This window comes from Cetorhinus maximus, unplaced genomic scaffold, assembly GCF_964194155.1.
Source record: "Cetorhinus maximus unplaced genomic scaffold, sCetMax3.hap1.1 HAP1_SCAFFOLD_267, whole genome shotgun sequence".
NCBI lineage: Eukaryota > Metazoa > Chordata > Chondrichthyes > Lamniformes > Cetorhinidae > Cetorhinus > Cetorhinus maximus.
The window spans coordinates 102,895-112,947 of NW_027596227.1; the positions used below are offsets into that span (position 1 = coordinate 102,895).

At 41.1% G+C, this 10,053-nt stretch overlaps 1 long non-coding RNA gene across 1 annotated transcript; it reads right to left on the reverse strand.

The window, feature by feature from the left end:
* Nucleotides 1-1,019: 1,019 nt before the first annotated feature.
* LOC144673103 (uncharacterized) lies at nucleotides 1,020-9,154 on the reverse strand. Its single transcript, XR_013574258.1, has 3 exons — nucleotides 9,069-9,154; nucleotides 6,553-6,647; nucleotides 1,020-1,466 (listed from the first exon to the last, which is right to left on the reverse strand). It is a non-coding gene; the product is annotated as an uncharacterized LOC144673103 (long non-coding RNA).
* Nucleotides 9,155-10,053: the final 899 nt, after the last annotated feature.

Consider the following 10,053-nt stretch of genomic DNA (forward strand, 5'->3'; position numbering starts at 1 on the left):
AAACATATACAGCAACTGAACATCCACAGCCCTTTGTGGTGTAGAATTTCAAAGATGACAAACGTTTGTGTGCAGATATTGCTCCAAACCTCAGCACTCGGCAATGAAGTTATGCTCAAACGGTGTGACCTCATTCTCTACTCGCCATCTGTTGATAAAGGGTTGAATGTATTCGCTTCAACTGAAATGGGATAAAATGTTTTCTGCAATTGTGCTTGGTGATGGGGTAGGCAGAACTGCATCAGAATTTAAATCCAAACATAAACTTCCCTCAGGTTAACAAAAATAACTTGCAAGACTCAAAGGCACTTTGGCACATTCATGGCAAGTCTTTACAAAACGTGTGCTGTATCAAATGAGTTAAAGTCATAACGGGTGGGGGCTGCGAAGGCGGTGGCATTGTGGTAAAGTCACAACGTCACAATGGAGAAGACCAGGGAACTGATAATCAGGAATTGAGAAACTAGTCTCAGTATTGGGCACAAATAATCAGTTGGCGGAATTAATTACCCAATGAAAAGGCCCAGCAAACCACCCAGTTCAAGGGCAATTAGGGATGGTCAGCAAATGCTGGCTTGGCAGCGCTGCCGATCAAAAAATAAGATAACAAGAGGTTTTTGCATTGGTACAGAAATAATACAGGAGCAGGCATAATTTAGAGCGTTGGCACAGACAGAGGGAGAGTGTCAGCGATCAAGTAGCAAATGAAGACGAAACATACAGATGAATATAACAGAGACAGAGAGAGAGGGGAACCTGGGCTGAGAGGCTTTGAAGCATCCACAAGGGAGATTGAAATTTAGAATGTTTACAATGGTGTAATGATAGATGGATTGCTAAAATATAGGCACAATATATATCAGTTATTTCTCCCATTTCACTGTCATTACCTGACTTTGCCCTGCCCATCCTTTAATGAATCTGAATTAATGCTGATTCGCTGCTGATATTACGTTGTCTGTGGTATGCATTTACCATTTCTGGTTATATTAGGCGAAAATTAATTTTTATAGTTCATCTTATATTTCCAAAGACTTCCTGTTCCTTTTTGCTGTATTTTACTTTCTGTTCATTCAACTTGGTGGATACCTTTCTCTTTAGTTTAAATTCTGTTGAAAGGAGTGCATTTGGCCAATCGTGTTTCATTGTGATCAGATAGTTCTTGTTCTTTTAGCAGGATATTTATTACTCTGCAGTCCGTTGTTCACATTATAAACTAAGACATGTTGTCATTCTATCTCTTGCTGTTCATTACTTTTCTTAGCATTCCTTCCTGAGACCCATTCCCGTTCCCTGATCATCAGCTGCTTTCTATCTAATAACGTCATCTTTGCCTTACGTACACCTTTGTCAATGCACCTTCCAAGAAGATTGCGATACGCTGCCCAGCATATGTTTGAAAAGTGTGAAGATTCTTGAGGGTGTCTGAGATAATTTTCTCTCCGACAAACAACTAGGGGGCAAAGCTGTGAATGATAAGGACAAAGGACATTTAGGGCTGGCCAAAGATATATAAAGAGCCCAACTTATAAACTAACGTGCGAGGCAACTACTTGCTAATAGAAATTAATGGAAAAGCACGTGTGAAGAAAAACATGAAAGGACATTTTTTTAAAAAGTAAATAAATGCAGAAAGCTCAGGCCCTGATGCTTGGGAAAGACCCAAAGAGCAGGATACGGTGACAGAAAAGAAAGGAAGAATAACAAAGTGTTAATATTTCACGAACTTGCAATGAATACCAAAATCACCATCTAAATTTTTACAATGATATGTAACTAGTAGAATAGATAAGGGAGAACCAGTGGAAGTGATGAATTAGGAATTTTAGATGGCTTTTGTTAAATTCCCAATGAAGAGATTAGTGTGCAATATTAAAGAACACGTCAATGGGTGTAATACGGTGGTATGGATTAAGAATTGGTGAGCGGACAGAAAAGGGATAATAGGAAGACACAGGTAAGTTTTGAAGGGGCTGGCGGTTACTAATGTCATACCACAGCGATCAGTGTTTGGGTACTCTCCATTCACAATATATATCAATAGTTTGTCTGAGGGAAACACAACTAATACTTCCGAAGTTTGCTGACGACAAAAAACTTCGTGAGAATATGCGGGGTAAGGAGGGCGATAAGAGGTTACAAGGCGATGTAGCCAGGTCAAGTGTGTGAGAAATACATGGAAGATGCAAAATAACGCGCACGAGTGAAGTTATTGACTGTGGCCGGAAAGCAGAATGGTACTTTTAAAAATGATGAAAGATTGGGAATTGTTGATGTTCAAAAGGATATAGAAGCCCTTGTACACCAATAAATGTAAACGAGCAAGCAGGTGCAGGAAGCAATTAAGACGTCAAAAGACATTTTGGTTTCATTGCGAGAGGGCTTGAGCAGAGTAGCAAGGGCGTTTTACTGCAGCATTGCAGGCCCTTGGTGAGTCCACACCTGGAGTCTTTTGGCATTTATCATCTACGCCCCTAAGGAATATTCTATTTACAGAGAGGGAGTGCAACGGAGGTTCAGCAGAATGATTCATCTGATATCAGGATTGTCGGATGAGGAGGAATTGGGCAGCTCAGCCTTGTATTTATTCGTGTTTAGGTAGGTGAGGTGGAATTACAGTGGAATGTATAGCATTCTGACAGGCAGGGACTGACTTGATGCTGTGATTGTGTTTGTTCCGGCTGAGGGGTGGAGAAAAAGGGTTTACAGCCTCTGGACACGTGATAGGGTAATTACGACTGAGATGAGGTGAAAATCCTTCACTCACAGGGTGGCGGAAATATAGAATTCTCGACCACAGGGGGCTATGTGAGCCAGGTCAATAAATATATTTAAGAGGAAAATATATATCTGTAGCTAACGGCGAGAAGGGGCATGTGGAGAGCGCGAGGGCAGAGCGTTAAGCCAGAGGATGAGCTATGATGCTATTGAATTACGGAGCAGTTTCGAAGGGCCAAATAAACTAAACGCCTTCCGATTTTCCACGTTTCTAGGAAAAGAATAGCCAGACGCAATGTGAGGCAAGATAGATCTGAATTATGTCTCCATAGTCAACGGAAATAAGGAGATGGCAGTCATGCTGAATACATACATTCCGTCAGTATTTGCAGGGAAGGGAGAGCTCAACATGCCAGGAGCCCAAAATAAATAATTAGTGAATCAGGAACAAAGGCTCAACATAGTTCACGTTAGCAGGTTGAAATTAATGCAGAAATTAATCGAGCTAAACAATGACAACATTTCATTGCAGGATTTTAAAGGATATCGTCAGGCACGTTCCACGTCTCTGACAAAAAAGAAAACTTGCAGTTTGCTACAGTTGGCTAACGCTTCTTGTTTTGGAAATTGTTGCATGCCACTCCGCCATTTAAGAAATTTGTCATAAGGAAACCACGGAATGAAAGGACAGTTAGACTATGCTTTGTTGTGAGGAAATTAAGAAAGGTCACTATGATGAATATCGTGTGTGAACCCCTTTGGGATGCGTCAGCCCAGCAGAGAGTGCCAACACTGGCTTTTAATGGGTAGGCCGTGCCTGACGAATTGATTGAATTTTTGAAGAGTTTACTCAAATAATTGACTGCGGAACGTCTATGGGTTTTATTTGTATCAACATCCAGGGTATATCTGACAAATACCTGCCTTAAGAGAATATTAGCTAAATATCACACTGATGTAATTGGATGCAAATTATTCACTTGGTCAGGGCTCAGTGGGGAACAACCAGATAAACCAGGGATATCGGCAGTTAATACCATTGGCAGGCTGTGACTACTGGAGCCCAGAAGGATCTCAACTATTCACTCGAGACATCAATAACTTAAATGGCGATTAGAAAACTGCGAATGTAAAATTGCAAATGGCGTAAATGTTGGCTTAATTTCTAGCATTTTTGTTAGAAGCATAGCATTTCAAAGAGATTTTGTCAGCTGAATTCAATGGACAAATCTGTGACAAGTGCATTATAATGTAGGCAGATGTGAGTTCTGAAACCTAATCGTTCGAGAATTCCAATGACCCACAACCGCCTGAATGCAGAAATTGTAACTCATCTCAGCCTAGAATGATCGATCCCTTTTTCTGTGACTGTGCTCTAGTTTCCCAGCCATGGGAAGAAACTGTCATTTCTCAATCTTGCTAATTCGAGTCAAAACGGTACATGTTTCATTGAGTTCACCGGGCATTCTTATACACTGCAGATGCCCAATTGAGACTACTTTTCATCATCGGGTAACGCGTTCATCCCAGGAGCCAATTTAGTGAAGATTTTCTCTCCCACTCCCTGGGCAATTCCGCTTCTACTTAGATAAGGAGACCAAAATTACGCACACTGCTCCAGACCTGGTCTGATCAAAGCCCTGTAAATTTGTGGATGTGTTGCCTTATTCTTGTGCAAGAATGCCCTTGGAGTGTACACCAAAGTGGAGTTGGCCTCCCCAGTGGCCTTCTTTAGCTCCATGCAATCTTGCTGCTTCCCTTGTTCCTGTATGAGTAAGATCAAAGTCTCTGTGAAGATCAATATTCAAAACTTGAAAAATCTCCCGTTTCCTATATTTACTCACAATCTGTATCAATTCCTAACTTTGAATATCTTGTTTCCGCTCATTTAACATGCGTCTACCTATTTGCAGCCTATTTGTGCCCTCCTTACAGTTTACAATTCTTACCCTGTTTTGTCTCTTACCCAAATGTGAATGTATTACTCTCCATCAATTCAGGTCAATACAGGTTGTGCTTAGCGGAGTCGCCAGCAGTAATCCCTGCGGCTCTCCACGAGTTCTAGGCTGAGAAGTTGAAAATTCCCCAACTGTTACACCTCCCTGCTGCTCCCCAGTTTCCAATTCTCCATCAATAATATCCTGACCGCATAAACGCTGCCCTGACGCTTTAAGCTTTAGCGTGGCACGACACAGTCCAGGGAGCTTCATTTAGAGAGATGAATGCTGTGAAAAATTAGCTAAAATGGCAGAGAAGCTCAACAGGGCGAAACTGTTTACAGACATGTGGTCATATGAACTTCAGTAATAGGAGCTGGGTAAGGCTACTTGTTCCTTGCAGCTTATTTTGCTCGTAATTTAAATATTTATGTTTTTTTTTTACCTCAGCTTCACTTCTCATAAATTCCCCTCATTCTTAATGTCCTTTGTGCCCAAAACACCGATGAATTTATATTTTGAACATATTCAACGGCCGAGCAACTGCAACTCTCTACGGTAGATAATTTCAAATATTCATGATCCTTTGATTGAAGAAATTTCCTCGCATAGTACACCTAAGGTATCGATTATCTAACCACCCTGCATATGTAACCAAGCTGACATGTTAGATCCAAATGAAATGTTAGAAAATAAAATTACCTATGATTGGTTAGCTGGAGAGCCAGGTCTGCAGCAGAGGTTAAACACAAAAGTAAACCATCCTCTGGATGAATCAGCAAATCCGATAGGAGGCAATGTCACTGTGGAAGTCCAGAGAAGCTGATTTCTAAAGAAATAAGTTTTCTGGAAGCTAATGTTCGGAGATTTAATATATATAGGCCGCTTGCTGGGCCACTGTGAATGTTTTTAATCTAAGGACTTAATAATGCAGTAATAATTCTGAATGAAAAGAGAGACAGACAGAAAGAGAGAGATAGATAGGGGGAGAGAGAGAGAGAGAGAGAGAGAGAGAGATACAGAGAGTTATAGGTAGATATAGAATGATGGAGAGATAAACAGTCATCGCATATCTCTGTCCATGTCTCTTAAGATTATTCTTTCAGGTGAATTTTTATTGTCACTCACAACATTCTGATTTGTATTTTGTTATTTTTGGTAGGATATTGTGAGATTTTTTTTGATTTATTCCTTCCTGAATTACTGCCGTGGCACGTGCCATTCTTCTTACAAATTCTTCCCTAACTTCTTGATCTGTACTTCATCCTCCTGTTCATTTTCGCCCTTGTACTTAGTGAATGATGTTTGCTATCATTTATGTAGTCCCTCTGAATCATGTATTCATCCTATTGTTTTATGATTAACTACTTGCTTTCTCTTTTATTGGGAGATAATTGACCCGACGTCTTTCTCCCTCTCTCCCTCTGACTCTCCCTCTCTCTCTCTCTCTCTCTCTCTCTATCCCTCCCTCTCTCCTTCAAACTCCCCCTCCCTCTCTCTCACTGTATGAGTCTGTCTGTCTGTCTCCCTCTCTCTCCGTCCCTCCCTCCCTCTCTCTCTCTCAATCTTCCGTTCCCTGTCCCTCACTGTATCAGTCTGTCTGTCTGTCTCTCCCTCTCTCTCTCTCTCTCTGTCCCTCCCTTTCTGTCTCTGCCTATCTGTATGTCGGTCTGTCTGTTTGGCACTCTCTCTCTGCACCTGTTTCGGCGGGCCTACCCCTAACATACTATTAGTTTTATGGCATTGAACTCCACACAAGCACAGCAGACACACTGAACACATTTAAGGCGATGACGTCAGCTTTTACTTTGCCGGCCAGATAACTTTCTGTCATTTCTTTTGAGGAAAGATGCCTTTTACTTTTAACCTGTGGCGCAGATCTGCCTGAGCATCTCACCCACTTCCGGTCCTGAGCTCGATCTGTTATATTTTATCTTACAAGGATAGCAATCTGCTCGCCTGTGTATACATGTTTTTAGGGTAACCTAAACCCTGGAGATAAGGAACAAGGTTCAGTCATTTATGAATAAATTTCGGATATGTTTTTGTTACTTAAAGCGTTGTGGATCTTTGGACTTTTTTACCACAGAAAGCAGCAGATTTCTCGGTCATTGAGTGCAAACAGGGCCTGGTTTAATCCAACTTTTGGATGCCATTAGGGTGAAAGGCTTCATGGAAAGTGTCAGCGTTTGAAAATAAGTAAATGATTAGATACAAAAAATTGAAAGGGGCTGCAAGCTGAGGTGACAAAATGAGCTCCTGCTGCCTCTATATTTATGTGATGCTGATAAATTGCATTCAATGTGTTTCGCATTATTCATCTTCTATGGATTTGTACCCTTATTTTTCACAGCCAGTTTCTGTACCTGAAGCGATTACGTCCGTTTCCAAATTTATATTTAACCCTTAAGTAATTGGCATGTGATTGATTCCTACTCCAATATGTATTTCCATGTTGGAGACAGGCCGCTAGACCAACATCAGAGACAGTTTAAATAATGCGAAATACATTCTACAGCACAACTAATCTTGGAGCAAATTTAAAGTGAGGAATTTAAAGGGTACTATAGGGCACAATGCTGACCCCATAGAAGGGATATCCACTAACGCAGTGGTCATAAATCTAGACTTTGAAAAATCAGAGAAACAGAAATAATAAATCCTTTTTGCATCGAATAGGGGCACCATCCATCAGTCTATAATGTGATATTTTTGGTAAACATTGTTAAATAGGTAAGGGGAAAAAACTGCCAAAAGAAAACTAGATAGTTAGGAGCTGATATTGTGGCAATGAGAATGCAAATTTTTGCAGATAAACTGGGGTCGATTATTAATTATATAAAGAGAGAATAACGGTGGGAAATATATAATTATACGTAATGAATAGGGATCTGGAATAGTATGTTCCATTAAAACCAACAAAAAGATAGCTTTTAATCAAAGTTCCTGGGTGAATAAATGGAGGGGAGCAAGAAATAGAAATTAAGGTGAATCACATGCAATAAACAGAATGAGAGTAAAGGAGAAGATGACGAAAAGAAAGCACAGCGTTAGGGAAGAAAGCGAAAGAAGCGAGGCAAAAAAAAAGTTTGGAAATTAAATGATGAATGAATAAATGAAAGAAGTAATAGAATATCTTAAAGATTGAATTAAAAAACGGTAAATCAGAGTATGAACAGAGATAAATAGGATGCATTCGGTCAATATAAGCTCGAAAACTATGACATAGTCTCTCTCTCTTTCTCTCTCTCTTCTCGCTCTCTCTCGATCTCTCTCTCTCTCTCTCTCTCTCTCTCTCCCTCTCCCTCTACCCCTCTGACTCTCGTGAGTTTTGTTAAGTTATAACTTCATGACAGCTGCTTTGGTAGATTTCTCATCGACGGGGTAAGCATTGCGGCCTGTAGTACACAGTATATACCTCACCGCATTCCCCCCTTTTCCCTGCCCACCTTACACAGATTCATTGTGTAGATGCAATCTCCAGGTATACTCATCGCATAATCTTTACTCAGCTCATAACTTTTATCCAAGATTTTTCCCTGAGTCCCTTCCATTATTTGGTGGCCTCTTAACCTGCCCTTCTCCTGCTATTTAAAATTACCTTGGCACACCCTTCCTCTACACATCTGTTCTCGAAGATAAAAAAAACATAGTCAGTAGTTCAGCAGCAATTACTTACAACATATTCAAATTATTAAGATTCATTTGCATGTTGACGAGACAGCGTCAGTTGCAGAGTCAAACTGCCAAGGATAAGGAGAATAATAAAAAAAATACAGCATCCAGGTGATTTACTGAGCAAAGTACATCACAGGCACATGGACATCAGAAACGAAGCAGCTGTGGACATTCAGCCCTTAATGTCCATTGCCATTTAAGAAGACAATTCTGGATCTCTTACTAAGCTTAATTTCCTTCAGTGTCAATTTTGTTTCAAAGCGCATATTTTCCCCAAGGCATTTTTGCACAATAATTCTGTTCTTGATTTTATTTCCAGCACGTTCATTATTCTGACGCCAATTGTTCAAGTTGTAAAAAAAAAATCAGCCTGGTTTCCTATCCGTTTGCATGCCATTATCCAGAGTGTCAATTAATTTCGATATTCCTATTTTTGTTCCCCCACTATCAGTTTTATTCCTATTCATTACGCCGAAAACAATCACTGTCAACGAGAAGTGTGTGATGAAGATGGAATATATTTCAATGCAATATGACATGCGAGAAAATATATTTAGTAATAGGCATGGGTGACATATGGAAATAAAGATCCAACAGAGATTCGAACCACAAAAACAGAGTGAGGGAAATAGTCAGGGAGAGTTAAAAGGGGCGGGATGGGTTATTACCACATCCGGTAAAAAGGATTTTGCTTAAAAACACCACGGTTCAAACGCAATGACATTCCCTTCCTACCGAGTGAAATTGTTCCTCTCGTCCTGACCATATTGTTCACTCACTGAAAGGTTTGGTCTCCCCTATCCCTTTCCTCAGCCACTGAAACTCCTCCCCTCCCCAGTTCCGGCCTCCCGATTCATTGAAAACCTCTACCTCCCTAAAACCCGCCTCGACGACCACTCAAACTCTTCCCCGCCCCTGCTCCCTCCTCCCAGCCCACTGAATAATTCCCCCACCGGAATCCCGCCTGCACGCGGACTGCAACTCCTCCCCTCGCTGAACTCATTCCACATCTCATGAGACTCCTCCTTTGCTTCAGAGACTTCCACAAAAGCTCTTATTCATCACTTGATTTTATTTTTTCCCTGTACCTAAGCACCTGCCCGAATTTTTTCAGCAACTTGCACATTCTCTATACCCTGTCCTGATCTCCAGGTCCCTTACCCAGCAACTTGAATGATTCACTCTGCTCATTACCCCGTTTGCCATACACTGGGCTGTATTTAATGGAGACGATTGAGCTCTGAGCTGTTACCCGGAGAGCAGGTTTGAGCCCTGTGTCACCGATTTGAGGGAAGCCCCGCTGAATTAAGGGCCACTCAGGCACTTAAATTGATAACGTCGGGGATTCTCTGTGCTCTGGGATTTCAGTGTTGGAAACCCAGCCCACCGAGAGCTGACGGCCAATCAGTTACTGGCAGCTCTTGGACGGCAGCACCACTGCGAATGAAATGGCTTTTGCCGATACCACAACCAACTTCGTCCTCTGGTCATCGCTAAATCCCAGGCCTCAGGTGAGTGATGGTGGGATAGAAAATGAATTTATCGTTTCCATGTCTACCTTTGACATGTATAGAATTAATCCCGAACATACAAATCCACCACTGACAAGTATAGATTGATTCTCAAACATTCACACAACACAAGGGACTGACAAATACATATAATCCCATAAGTGACAACAATATCGCGGAACTAGGGTACATCAGAGAGATATATAATG